Source organism: Physella acuta, unplaced genomic scaffold, assembly GCF_028476545.2.
Source record: "Physella acuta isolate Inbredline_101_S28 unplaced genomic scaffold, ASM2847654v3 ptg000657l, whole genome shotgun sequence".
NCBI classification, from domain to species: Eukaryota; Metazoa; Mollusca; class Gastropoda; family Physidae; genus Physella; species Physella acuta.
This window is the reverse complement of record NW_026732176.1, coordinates 245536-261326: the sequence shown is the minus strand read 5'-3', so window position 1 is coordinate 261326 and position 15791 is coordinate 245536. Positions and strand designations below refer to the sequence as shown.

At 31.2% G+C, this 15791-nt stretch overlaps 1 protein-coding gene across 1 annotated transcript in view; it reads left to right on the top strand.

The window, feature by feature from the left end:
• Positions 1-2450: 2450 nt before the first annotated feature.
• Positions 2451-15791, top strand: part of LOC131948668 (zinc finger protein 883-like) — a 33444-nt gene continuing 20103 nt past the window's right edge. The window contains exons 1-2 of the mRNA XM_059310296.1: positions 2451-2519; positions 11382-11502. The gene's annotated coding sequence lies outside the window, so the exon portion shown is untranslated. The remainder of the gene's footprint in view (positions 2520-11381; positions 11503-15791) is intronic.

The window sequence follows — 15791 nt, the reverse complement described above, 5'->3', positions numbered from 1 at the left end:
GACTGAATTACCGAACCTCTCGGGTTCGATGGAGCCCACTGTTCTAAGCTCTTTTCATTTTCTACTTTTTATTCGTTTCGGCATCTTATGGGGAATTTAATTAGCGTCCAGTGAAGTTTTAGGGAACGACAATAAGCGTAATTGTTAATTTTTTTCCAGACTGTCGCACACACAAACACACACATATATATATATATATATATATATATATATATATATATATATATATATATATATATATATAAAGCTCAGTTCTGTATGTAACGCATATGTTTGTCGTTGGTCTTCGATGGATTTAAGTGTTAGACAATTATCGTGCGCATTTGTCTAAATTTATGAGTTAAAAAATTACTATTGAAAGTGTTGGGAAATAATTTTCATTTTTCAAATTATAGTAATAATTGTCGGCATGTTCATTAAACACAAGTTTTAAAAGAATATCATCTTTTACAAAAATTCTAATTATGTCTTTATTTTGTCCTATAGCGCTTACTTCCCTTTGATAAATTAGGAAAACACAATTACTTCCCTTTATAAAACCATTGCATTAGTGGAAAATAATTTACTTTTTTTAACTTTGTTTTGGTGTTGGGAAAAAAAATAATTACATAAATAGCGGGGATTGATCAAGTGCAAATGTTGTAGGTATTTTACGGATAAGCTTGGAGTATTAAATTGTTCATTAAATTGAAACAGGCGCGTTCGTTTAAGTGAGTGCAAAAGACTATGAATAAGTTGGGGTACTATAGTCGTTCATTAAGCTAAAACAGGTGATTCCGCCCGGGCGTTTATGTTCGCGTTAGTGTTTTCTTTGTGTTTAGGTGGGTTTGCGTTAGTGGTTGCGTTTTGATTTGGTTCGTTTTTGTTCTTTCTTTTTTCGTTTTGTTTGTGTTTTTTTCTTTGGGTTTGTATTTGTGTTTTTGGTTGGTTTTGCGTTTGGATTTGGTTTGTTTTCGTTTGCTTTTTCGTTGTTTTTTTTTGTGTTGGTATTGGTGTTTGTGGTTGTGATTGGGTTTGTTGTTAGGTTTTTGTTTTCGTTTGTATTTGTAATTGTGTTAGCGTTATGTTTGCGTTTTGTTGTTTTGGTTGGTTGTGGTTTGGGTGGGCTGTTACGTCCGTGTTAGATCCGAATTCAACAACAATTCGTGTAGAACTCCACTACTTTTATTCGTCTCAATACATTCAAGCGTATCATACAGCCCTCGTCCTAACCGCTACTAACCCGCTGACCTCCCCACAATCGTTCACTCCCCCTTTTATACCCGCATTCGACCTTGGGACCACAAGACATAAACACACAAGGGTAACTACACAGTAAGGTGAACTCCACTCACACACGCTCTCTCCCCTAGTTCTAGACTATTCTAACCTATTCTAATCTAACCTACGACTGACCCGTAACACTACCCCCCACCCAAGTATTTGTAGTACATACTACAAATACTAACTAAATCCCCAAATCCTAAGTTAACCTAGAGGGCGAAAACAGAGAAAAAATAAATAAATAAATAAATAAAATAATTTAAAAAAAAAAAAAAAAAAAAAAATGGTTTGACAGGTATACTACACCAAGAGGAGAGTAAATAAATAATGCATTTATACATCTCTTTGTACATGAATCCAAGGCAAACAACCGAGTAAAAACAACAAATCTTGCGATCGAAATTTCTGGCACTTCCCAGTTAGCTAGCGCGCTGAAATTTTCAGGGAAGCTTTCTTTTGGATGACCATAGAATATTTGATCGCTTATAGCAGTGATCGCTTGCATTATTGTGATGTATAGCATTTATTTTCTACTTTTTAGTTCAATCAGAAAACGTGGGTTTTTAAAAACTTTTTTAATGATTATTTAACTTTGATTTCTCTTTATTTAATTATCCGGGCCTATATAGCAGACGCTCCGGGTCAAAGGTCATGATCGTTTTATAAAATGTTCTATAACAATGTTCTAGTGTGAACGCTAAAGTATACATGTTCTGTGAACAAATTGTTTCAAGACAAATTTTATTTTGGCGGGCTCCAGAAATGTATAGTATATATTGTCGTAAGTGTAAACGCGGTATTAGAGAGACCTTCTTAGAATTACTTTTAAAAATGTTTACCACGAGCAAAATGGGGGGTTTTCATGTTATAAGGTGGCTAGGCTAAATATGCCAGAAAAGCATTTTAAAATTTGCTTTGGAGAATGAAGGCTAAATTTTAAAGTCGATCTCATTAAAATTAATAGAACTTTTCAAATATCAGCCTGGAGGTTACAAAAATGAATTTGAGGTTGTAGAACTATTAGGGTTATCATTCTGTGAAAAAATAAATCATATTTTGCTAACAACTTTTTTTTATTATAAAACATGGCTTTTGAATGACAACCAATTTTTTTTTTAAACCACGTGACCGCTATTTGATGATCACTAGTGAGGAACTCTGGGTGCAAGGCCACTTAAAAAGTGTAACCGATTTTTGATTTTCTTTAGATTGAAACGTAAGAAGAGTTGTCATGGAGAGGTGTGTTGTGAATGGCAGTGAGTGACAATAAATAATAAATTAAGTAATTTAGTTTAATACTAACTAAAAACTTCGGATGATTATAGATACCAGTGTCTGATAATGGAATCTTCTTTAAAAAAGTGGTGTTGGGTTGTTAGTAGTATTGTAATCCTACCTAATTTTATGGTTAGGAATTATTTATTATTAGGCCTTGGCCTTCTTAGGTCTTAGTTAGGGTCGGTAGAGGTAGATCTAGATCTAGATCTAGATTAGTACAAGATATAGAATCTAGTAGTAGATTTCTAGCATTGGATTAGAATTATTGAGTTTTATACCTTATAAACCTGTTAGTTACATTACATAGTGTTAAAGGTAAACATGACATAGATACTTCATTTGTATTTCTAGCTTAATTAATAATTATAATTAGAAGCTGAGAAATCATTTTTTTTTTGTTTTTAATGAGGCGAACAACACAAATATTGTAAAAGGGAGATAACACATAAAGCAAAAAAACAAAAACAGCAAAATGATCTTAAAAAAATTGTATTTGGAAATATTATATCACAATTTATCACAAATAAGTTACAATAATATCAGCCCTGAAATAACACAGAAAATTTAATTACAGCTATAATAATTTGGTATTATTTTGCGCATAGGCCTAGGCCTAATTAAAAAATTTAATATTAATACTAGGCCTAAATAATTTTCTTTCAAAATTTAAATTGTTAGGCCCGAGAGAGCACTATCTTTAAAAACTTAAAACTACATTTTGGCTATAATATTACAATACAAATATACAATTAAGTACCCTGAAATGCAAAGAATAATAGTTAACTAGGCTATACCTAATTAATGAATAGGCCTAGATCTAGCTTTTTATTTAAAGACATTTTTGATTTAAAATGAGGGGAAAAATTGTATCTTACTCACCTCATGTGTAGGTTCTAATTTACATACAATACAGTCAATACTATCCAGCACATTATATTGAGCTGATTAAAACAATTCAATAGCTGGGTGTTTCAACAAATAATAATAAAATGAATAACTCACCACTAACTATTAATCAAAACTGAGGTCACTGTTTGCAAGATCCACAATTAGAGATTGTACAGGAATCCCAGTCTTCTGATTCAAAAACCTTCTCAAGTAATTGCAGTCCTTACCAGCCCAGAGCTGTCCCTCTTGGACTTTCTGCTCTGCTTCTGACTTCCTTTCCAGCCACTGAAGGGTTGAGTTCAGCTTTGCCTTCACCCTGAAATCCAGAAAACCCAGTGGTGTTTAGAGCTCAGCGCATCAGTCCATATATCCCAGCATCCTCTCAGCATGGATCTTGTGGGCAGGAGCTGAGTCCATTTTAACATTTCCTCAGAAGGGTCAGAATAGCTACCAGTCAAGTAAGGGGATATCTGCCGTTCCTTAACATCCTGCGTAGACTGTAAGAGCACAGACAGGACATATCGCAGGAGCCTATTGTCCACCAACAGGTACTGGTGAACCATATCAGCCATTATCTTCTGTCCAAAAACATCCTCATCGGTCCGCTAGCAGCTGCTGGGGTTGAGCTTCATCTACTTGATCATTTCTGAGGGCTGTCTGGAACAGCACGCTCTGCAAAATTCACTAGATATGTGAAGAAATTTGTAACTTAATTCTGTAAAAGAAAAAATTAATTTCAGTAAATTGCTGACTTCTTTTTGAACATTTTATAATTCTATTACAAGGGAAAAAGATTCTTCTGTATAGTTATTCACTTTTCTGCTTCAATCTTCAACTATTTATTAAAGTACTGGAGTTTTGAACTGAGTATATATTTTACTATATATTATCTATTACAGAAACAAGATAGCAGCTGAAAAAGCTGCCTTACTGAGTTAGGGAAAAAATTAATTTAAGTAAATTGCTGATGAGTTTTTTAACTTTTTATGATTCAGTTACAAGAATAAATGGTTCTTCTGTATTGTTATTCTCAATTCTGCTAAAAGTCTCAGCTATTTATTGCAGCACTAAGGTTTTAAGGATTGTAGGAAAAAAAGTCACAGGAAAAAGAAACACAGAAAAAAAGTCACAGGAAAAAAAGTCACAAATATATATTTGCATGATATATTTGTTAATACTTTTATGTATTAAATATTTAGAGAGTGCAAATCAACTTAGGATTAATTAAATATAATGTAATGGGTGTAGGCTGTATACGCATTGGAATTTTTATAATTCATCTAAAAATATTTATTATGAAGTATGTAGATTGTAATTATTTTAACACGTTTTTATTAACTCAGCTTCGCGTGTGTTTGTTGTTAAAATTGACATCGAAAATTAGCCCACTTCTGATTGCTCAATAGATCTGAAATTTGGCATGTAGGCTACTTTCGCCTAACAATTTCAGATGCAATCATAAAAACTAGCAATTAGAGACCGTAATTAGCTTAATTTAATTACGCCCCAAGGACCATAAAATTGAGGACATGATTTCTAAAGATACCGACAAGACTGGAGGCCTATTGACACAGTTACTTCGGCTCCATTCGATGTGAGCGCGCTGGCCGTGATCGTATAGTGGTTAGTACTTCGCGTTGTGGCCGCGACAACCCAGGTTCGAATCCTGGTCGCTCAAGATTTTTAGTCGGTGTATTTATAAACACTTAGTCAAGTCATACTTAATCAAGTCATTAGATATAGTAGAAAATAAACTATATAAAAAACTTTTTTAAAAACCACGTTTTTCATGTGTAGCAACGGACTAAAAAGGAGAAAATAAAATACTTAAAAAAAACTTTTTAAAAAACCACGTTTTTCTTGTGGACTAAAAAGTAGAAAATAAATTTTCATACATTTGATGACAAAAAACTTGGGTCGGGCAGATGGGTCGGGAAATTTGATGGTGAACGTACCCACGTTTTTTGTCATCAAATGTATGAAAATTTATTTTCTACTTTTTAGTCCACAAGAAAAACGTGGTTTTTTAAAAAGTTTTTTTTAAGTATTTTATTAAACTTAAGATTAGTAGCATTTAATAGAATGCTCCAAAGTCCACGTTTTTCATCGTGTTTTTTTTAAAATACCAATATTAAATTACCGTGAAATGGTAAGTTCATCTGACTTGCTGCCCTCAACTCATGGCAACAATAGTTATGTTTAGATCAACCACCTTTACTCCCCACATTTATCTTGCTCATTACATAACAAAACTTAGGATCAAAACAGAAAGCCGACAAGGTTCAAAGGCTGTCATTGACGCATAATGTCAACAACACAAAATATGTTCGGACAATGCCTACTGAGGAGAGGCCGACCAGAGAATAGCCTACGGCAAAATGTGCCTAAATTTCTTTTATAATTAACTTTTCTACCGCGTATTTAACTAAATACGTAACAAAAGTTGAGATTGTTGTGTTAACTATCTTAGAGTATTTTTACTTGCAATTGTTATAAATCATAATCTTTTAACGTCTATAAATAATTTATGCTATAAAAAAATACAACCCACAACAATAAACATAAAAAATTTTACAATTCTTAACAAATTAATAAAAATATTTCTAAAAAGATTTTTGTGACTTTATTTCTGTGACTTTTTTCCGATAAAATTTTTCCACTGTGACTTTTTTCTGTGACTTTTTTTCCTAGCAAAAACTGTGACTTTTTTTCTTTTTTTTTATTCCTGTGACTTTTTTTCCGTTTACCGGTTTTAAGATGGGTACATTTTTTACTATATTTTCTCTATTGGGGAAACAAGATGGCAGCTGAAAAAAGCTGCCTTACTGAGTTAGCGAAAAAATTAATTTAAGTAAATTGCTGATGAGTTTTTTAACTTTATATGATTCAGTTACAAGAATAAATGGTTCTTCTGTATTGTTATTCTCAATTCTCCTAAAAGTCTCAGCTATTTATTGCAACACTAAGGTTTTAAGATGAGTACATTTTTTACTATATATTCTCTATTACGGAAACAAGATGGCAGCTGAAAAAAGCTTCCCTACTGAGTTAGGGAAAAAATTAATTTAAGTAAATTGCTGATGAGTTTTTTAACTTTATATGATTCAGTTACAAGAATAAATGGTTCTTCTGTATTGTTATTCTCAATTCTCCTAAAAGTCTCAGCTATTTATTGCAACACTAAGGTTTTAAGATGAGTACATTTTTTACTATATATTCTCTATTACGGAAACAAGATGGCAGCTGAAAAAAGCTTCCCTACTGAGTTAGGGAAAAAATTAATTTAAGTAAATTGCTGATGAGTTTTTTAACTTTTTATGGTTTAGTTACAAGAGTAAATGGTTCTTCTGTAAAGTTATTCTTATTTCTACTAAAAGAATAATGTTATAATTATAAATGTAATAGGTTCAAGCTTACCTAATTTTTCACTTGAAGTTTTCTTGGTAAAAAAACATCGGAAAAATGAAAATTTTACTTCATTACAGAGCTGATCCTCTCCTGTTCAAAAAACGTGGTAGAAATGACAGGAAACAGCAGAGTACTTTTTTATTTCCAAAAAACCAGAGAGTACCCCAAATATTTTTTTTAAAAACACAAAAATTTTTCATGGTGAGATTTTGGGGGTAGGTTGTCTGCCCCTGTCAGAAAAAGCTACATACTACGGCGGCTTAGGCCTTAGGGCCATTAGGCCCTAATGCCCTAAGGCTAATGGCAAATGGACACCAGCGAGTTGACAAGATTCCTTCCGTAATGTTGTTGACATGGAATAAAAATGTGCTTTCTTAGTTTTAGGATCGTAAAAATAATAAAAGATAAAATTTTATTAAAAACTTAAGCCTAAAACTAATGGACACCAGCGAGAAAAGTCTCAAAGGTATTTGAGAGGTGCATAAATTAATTTAAAAATCAGGCACGGCGTAGTTACAATTAATATGGTTATAAAATCCTGTCTGTATGGTTTTTTTCGGACTTTACTAAAGATTGGGTGTAGGCCTATTTGATGTTTTTAAAATTTTCAGTAACTAAATAAAAATTAAAAAAAAGCAAAAACAATTTGGTTTTCATGTGTAATGGCGACATAAACAATGGCCGCCATAAATTTTATTGTACACATTGTAAGCTAAAAATAGAAAAAATAGGTCATGGTGTTTAAATTTGCATAGTTATTTAAAAACTTGATCTGCAAAGTTTTGTAAACAAAATAACTATAAAGTGGGGCTGTCAGAAATCAATCACGGAGTTCCTTTACAGCCAATCAATGTTTGTCTTACGAAAGTGAAACATCGGGTTATAACTTAGGCTTGATGAAAATAAATAGAAATGTAGCCTTTAACTCAACAAATTATTTTCAAGTTCTCTGGATCTGCAACTTGTATAGCATTGATTCTAAAAATATTACATTTCTGAATTAATTTTAGGCTTAAGTTTTTAATAAAATTTTATCTTTTATTAGTTTTATGGTTCTAAATCTAAAAAAGCACATTTTTATTCCATGTCAACAACATTACGGAAGGAATCTCGTCAACTCGCTGGTGTCCATTGAGAAATTTAATATTTTTAGAATCAATGCTATACAAGTTGCAGATTCAGAGAACTTGAAAATAATTTGTCGAGTTTAAGGCTACATTTCTGTTTATTTTCATCAAGCCTAAGTTATAACCCGATGTTTCACTTTCAAAAGGCAAACATTGATTGGCTGTAAAAGAACTCCCTGATCGATTTCTGACAGCCCCACTTTATAGTTATTTTGTTTACAAAACTTTGCAGATCAAGTTTTTAAATAACTATGCAAATTTAAACACCATGACCTATTTTTTCTATTTTTAGCTTACAATGTGTACAATAAAATTTATGGCGGCCATTGTTTATGTCGCCATTACACGTGAAAACCAAATTGTTTTTGCTTTTTTTTTATTTTTATTTAGTTACCGAAAATATTAAAAACATCAAATACATCCAATCTTTAGTAAAGTCAGAAAAAAACCAGACAGGCAGGATTTTATAACCATATTAATTGTAACTACGGCGTGCAAGATTTTAAAATTAATTTATGGACCTCTCAAATGCCTTTGAGACTTTTCTCGCTGGTGTCCATTACTAACTAAATTAGGGTAGGTTGTAGTTGTAGGTGTAGCATTCAAAATTAATTTTTGAGTATTTAATCTTAAAATCATATGAGTTAGTTAGAGGAAGGATTAAGAATTCCATTGGTACCAAATTTATATTTCTAGCTTCAACAAGAGAGGAGAAATAATTTTTTTTCTGTTTAAAATGTATGGTCTTATATAATCTCTGTAAAAAATGAAACTAGTGGGAAACAAAAATGAAAATTTTATAAAATATGTTTGCAAAATTTTTTTGAATTCTAATGATATATTATGAATCAGGGGTGTTTCCTTTATGTAAATTTGCATTAATAATTGTGCAGGCTTGTTTCTGTTTGATGTTATGCTTTATTTTTAAAAATGTACATTTTTCTTATGACTAATTATATAGGAAAAAAAACATAGCTGATAAAGGTCCAAATCTTAAAAAAATCATAAAAAATGTATTTGTAAAATTCTATCACAATTTCTTTATTAAATAAGAATCACACGTGGTTTATTTAACTGATTTTGCATAGTTTTGTGTGCAGGCAAGTGTTTATATATTAAAATAAAGTTGATTTAGAGCATATATTGTTTTCAGATCAATTTATTTATAGGCAAAAATGAAAGAAAATGAAAAGTAATTGCATTAGGCTATAGCTGAACCTCAGTAGATTTTGAAAATGTAGTTGCTTTGTGTATTGGAAATTAATATGATATTAATTTAAAATTAATAAGAGACAGTGGTAAAAACAAAATTTGAAAAATCAGTCAAAAGCTCTGGGCAGGTTTTTGTCTGAAAATTATCTCCCTTTGTTCTAATGCTACATACTAAATTATTTTAGGGTTATGCGTATCATGTATGGCAGGACCAGGGTTGAGGTTAGGGTTAGGGACAAGGTTAGCATTTACATTAGTCAGCCATGTGTTTATTTAGTTAACTAGTCTACCAGTAACCTAACACCCCTTTTTTAAAGAAGATTTTATTATCGGACATCGGTGTAAACATTCTCCCAGGTAAATATTAGTAAATAATACCTAATTAAAATTTTAAATAGGCCCTAGATCTAAAGATTAGAGGGGTCGGCGTGGTCGAGTCGGTAAAAGCTCATTGTTGCTAAACTGAAAAGTCTCGAGTTCGAACCCTCTGGCAGATGAGGCTCGTTAGCTGGGGACAGCCACTATTCTAGGAGAGACAACTCCAAAATTAAACAACTACTGCCTTGTAGTTTGTTCTTGGTTGGACAAAGGCTATGGAAGCAAATCCAAAAAGAAAAGCAGGCTGAATTCGGAGTCAATGGCGCATAACTAGTTTACACGTAACGCTTAATTGTGTTGGAGGCGTGGTCGAGTCGGCAAAATGCTCATGGTTGATAAAATCGAACAAAGTCTCGAGTTCAAACCCACTGGCAGATAAATCTCGATCCCCTTCAACACTAATAATTAAGAACGAAGAAGAAGAAGAAATAACTAAATATTAAATATTGCTCTCCAGCCTAAACTAATTCCATTTAAATTTTAAACTTTTTTTTAGTAGTAATGGTAGGCTATAGATAGCCTAACCAATGAGTAATATAAAAATCAAATAGAAATAGGCCTAATAGTTAAAATATAGTGCTATAGTATAGAGGCAATGGAAATTAAAAAACAAAAAACTAAGTCAAAGATAAAATAGGAACATTTAACACTTTAACAATAATTTGATCTAAAGCAACAGAGATACATTTTTTTAAAAGTCAAAAAGAAAACAGAAACAGTAACACTTTAAACAATGTGATTTAATTTTGGATGCATCTATTCGGACCCGGGTCCCAATAGCCAATATACAAAAGTTCTACGACGACGACAAATCTCGACAAGCTCATAGAAATGGTCTTGCTATGACGTATGCTATACGCCTACACTGTTCACGTCTAAACCAATGTGAACTCACAGTGACCCTGGCTAGAACATGTCGGTATTTTTCTTGCGCTGACCAGAAAACGCGAGCGGGCGAACAATAGAGCGATGTTTTTATAATTGGCGTGTTTAAAACCCTAAATCTAGAAAAAAAATCTATTTAAATTTAAAAAAAAAAACAATTTAAAAAAGACACCTATGCAAACAATTCAATGGAACGTTAAACTTAGATAAATACACTTTACTTCACGCAAAAACAAGAGCTTTGATAGGTTCCGATCCCGTAACTGATCAAGAAACGTGAGGTACAGCGTTCTCCACTCGACCGCGACATCTAACGATAATTTCACAAAATTTAATGATTGTGTATACAGAGCTAAATATAGGGTATTTAGAAATAGCAATGCAAGAACTAACGCTAGCTAATCCGCATAACTAATTACAATAAAAAACAACAAAATACGAGCAAATCCACAAGAAAAATCAAATAGACTAAACATAAAAGGTATAATTTTAATACAGGTTGTACAAGTGCTTAACGAACTTAATGCCGGGTCCCAATAGTGGCCGAGGCTATTAGGACCCGGGTCCGAATAGCCACTTCCTTTAATTTTACTTACAAATAACAAACTAAGCAACAGCAATGTTTTTTATATTGTAGGTTCAGATTAGCAAATAAGGCAGCTGTCTATCATTCCGTTGCCACACATCTCATCTAGTTTCTGTTACACCATTTATTGATTAGCAATCCTTGGCTACTTATTAAAAGTAGCCTACAACTAATGCTACTAATATTTAGATACTTCAACATAATCCTAATCATATCATATTACAGTATGAGTATAATACCCAGGTATTATTGATGCAAAATTTCAGTCCCACCCCCTTAGTTAGACTTCATTATATGTGATTTTCTTTTTCTTCTAGCATGTATTAACTTGTAAGTTTCTATTTCCATATCCTTAGGCATATATGGGCTAAGTTTTATCTTTATATCATCAATAACAACATAGATATGCAGTATGAAAAGTGACTTTTGGCAATCATTGTAGAACTGCACCACACGCCTTAATTGGGCTTAATTAAGGTAATTATAAATTCTTTTCCTTTTAATTGATCTTTATTTCACTTGCATATTCCTATTGTCTACACTCTCTAGCATCAATGTTCACATTTTTAACATTATTTGTTTAATAACTTCATTATACAAACCCAAAGAAGGGCACTAAATATTTTGCAACTTTACATGAACATATAAGCTGTTTTACCTAACACTTTAAAAATTCATATAAAAAAAACTACTGGGCCTAGAATGATAGTTTTTGTTGTTTATTAAATGGCAGAACCTCTTCTTGATTATATTAGGTTGTTGCTCGTAGTTTTTTAACTACATTAATTTCAGATAAAATTATACCACACAAAAAAAGGATTTTTTTCCCAACACATCAATACCATTTTTGTGTCTCTAGCTTCATTAGGAGCTAATTTATGGGCTTTTAAAAAATTGTGGGCGTGGCTAAAACAAAATTGGCACATATGGTTTTTTCATTGCATCATCACGGATTAGCACTTTTCAAAAAATTATAATTTTATTGCATCATCCTGTATTTGCATTTTTCGAAAAATTAAAAAATTATAATAAGGCTTATTGTTTCAGTTATACTGGACTGAAGTGATTTATTAAATGAGTAATTAAATGTCATCCTCATAACAGATTGACATTGTGTTAAAAAAATGCAACTTTTAAAATAAACTAGATCTAGTTTAATTTTTTAAACTGATTTATTAATACTTAGACTGAATACTAAATAATGTTACTACTATTGTACTATTTTACAACCAGTTTTTCTTTAGGAATGTGTAATTACATATTACTTATTATAGTAACTTGTTACTTGGGTAGATGAAGTAGAGCAGACCTACACATACAACACAATAATGGTTGACCAAACATTGTAATACATGTAGATGTAGTGCACTGTACCTGGGGTGGTGGAAATTATGCGACAACACTGTTTAAGCATTTTTATGCCATGTTTATTTGGATTTTTTTTTTAAGTTGGATAAATAGTAAGCCAATTCCATATAGTCTAGCTATTTCCAAATACTAATAGTAATTAATACCCATAAAGAAATAGTAAACGTATGCTTGTGAAAAGCATTTGTAACATAACTCCATGCTAATATTAATAGTAGTGTTTTAATCATAGCTTTGATGCACAGGAATAGAAAGAAATGTTATAAATAAAACAAAGTTTATTCAATAATGAAAAAATGTCAAACCATAACAAGTAACAACACCAGTTAAAACATCCTGGATACATTTTAATAAACCTAAGTTTTAGAATTGCAAAGCATACATGACTAAAAATAGACATCATCAACATCATCAATAGGACATAAGACATAACAGAAGATGAGAAAATTTGGCACTATTTCATTAGCTGAATTATTATAACTGAATTTCCTGTAATTGATGCGACATCAAGATATTAAATTTCATTGTACAGTCTTACTGTCTGCTCACTATGGATATCAGCATTATCAGATGCATGTTGTTCCTTAAGCAGAGCTGCAAAGAGAAGAATAAAATACTTGTAAAAAGGATAAATTCATGTACTGAAAGGCTAGTTTGGCACAAACACTAATAACACATCAATTACGAATAGTTACAAAATTAATACACATATACCCTAAGATAAAATTGAATCTGAAAGGAGTAAATACCTCAGATAACCAAGTCTTCACTACACTTTGCCATCCAACATCTCTTATGTTAAACTGACTAGTCGTTAGCTGTGCAGCTTCCACACCTTTGAAAAAGATATTTAAGCAATGATTAAAGGTAAAACAGCAATAACTTTATGCAGATCTTGTAGCCAAACTGAATGACTGCAGTATTTAAAAATATAAATTATTTTTTTTAAAATTTTGGATTTTTATTAAATTGTGTTTAACGTAAAGAGTTTACTTGAATGAGCAATTTATTTGTCATTAACAAAATTAATTTAAATGCATAATCCTGAATCCTGTATGGGTTTAAAAAACAAAACAAAAGGGCACCTAAAAATACACTGACTAAAGTAAAAGACACAAGTAGTTTAGTGTAAACATTTAGTCTTTGTTAGAGATGTCAGTCGAAGAATAGAAAATGTACCATAAATCAATGGGACACACATATTTTTAACAAGGTTTTAGTATTATTACCAACTGAAGTTCTACTATTAATAAAATATGAATGAATCTTGGCTTGGGAATCCACCTGAAGCTTTGTCAATTAATAAAAAGTGTTTGAGTAAAATAATATTAATAAGGGTTCAATCAAACTAAACAGATTAGATACTTAGTTATACTTAGGATACCATATAAATAGACCTATTCCTTTTGCTGGTCTGTATGTCAGATATAACTTGATAAATGAATTATGCCAGTTAGCCATAGTGAACTAAGACTTAACCCTGATTCCTCATGATTGCTGTAGCCTATATGGAAAAGAAAAACAGTGTCATATTTAATTTCTAGAAGGCATGGAAAAATAAAGGAAAATATGCCTAATAGATTTTATAGTAAATTGAAAATCTGTTACCAGAATTACAAAACTAAATTCAAACTGCTATTGATTAGGCCTATTATGATATTTAATATTATTTAACTGCAAGTGTATGATTAAATCTAAGTTAACTATGTGTCTGCCAACATGATAAAAAAAAGCAATATTTTTATGATACGTCACTAGATGTTAGGCATTCTTAGGCCTAGTCGTGTTTGCCAGTTCTCGCAAAATTGTTCAACACACTGAAAATAACATGGAAAATGTAAAATATGAACTTAATACTATTCGAAAACATGTTTTAAAGGATTTTTGAAAATTAAGAAACGCTAAGATCATAGAAAAAATCCTCTGAAAATTAATATACTGAATAAATATTATGTAATATTATTAAATTATTAAGAAGTTACTCAAATTTGGCGCGAAAATGAGCTAATGCTTACTCCAGAGTATTTCTTTTAATCCGGAGGTTAATGAGTCTTTTTTTTAAAATTATTTTCATAATTTTCATTACTGAAAAGTTTTAATACATTTGTTTAAAAACAGGTACATGAATGGAGGGTTGAAACATTTCTTTAAAACTTTTACAACATAAATCTTTCTAAAAATGTGAAATAATTACAGAAATTTGTTGATTATATTAGGTACTAGGATAGAATTTTAAAAATTATATGGTTTTATTGCAATACAATGACTGCAAGTAAAAGGAGCAAAAAATTAGAATCACAGAACAGTTTTCCTTTTTGATGTAGCTTTAATGGTTAAAAAGCTATGCTTTTTCTTCTATTATAAAAGGTGCATTTTTTAACAGGATTTTTTTAAATTTCTGTGATAAAGAATTTTTTAGTGTGCACTAAAATGATCATAGCCTGTAAACTACATGGTAGAATCTGTTTAAACTTTTCAGTATCTTTTTTTATCATATATGGAAGCATAATAAAACAAAAAATAAGACATTTATGGTTAGAATTTTTGAACAACAAAAGTTGAACATGGGACCCCCTATTTTTGAACACGCAGTGCTTTCATACAACCACAGTTTAAATTTTAACTCTTTGAAATATTAAGCTCAAAATAACTCAGAAAGAGTAACTATGGGTGTGTCAATGAATAATATCAAAATATTGATCATAGCATGAAAGATTTGTGTATATCATGATGCAAAGCTGATAAATCATGCAATTCTACAAAACCGAAGTCTGGTTTATGTGAAATACTAAAATTATGACAAATTTAAACTACTGAGCATTTAAGCCCCAAAATTTGCTTACCTTTAGATAACTCAATACTACAAAAGAAATAATCAAAATATTGGTCGTGGCTCCATCTGTTTGCCAGAAATATACAGTTGAAGGAGGTACCCCCCTTTTAAAAAACCAAAACTTTTCGCACAACCTGAGTGTGAGTTCTATCTATTAAAAATATCAAGCACAGAGCTTGCTCGAATGAAGTTTTAAAAGTGTGTCTATTACTAAATAATTATCATAAAGGTATGTTTTTCTTTTCATTAAGCTGAAGAATTGATACAACTCAATTTGTAATTATATAAATGATTATCATCATTGTTCCAAAAGTGAAAATATATATGTTGATGTTACATTGATGGCAAATCATTTAAGACCCTTAGTCTGATTCAGTGATTGTAATTAAATGAAGGGATGACATAGTCCAATGATAGAACGCCAAAATGTTAACCATAAACCTCAAGTTCGGATCCAGGACTGAGGTTGATAAGACATCCCCGAGTCCACCCAGGTGTAATGAGTACCTAATATTCTTTATGGAAATTGAAGACAGCTGGGCATAGTCATAACCACACTACTTTT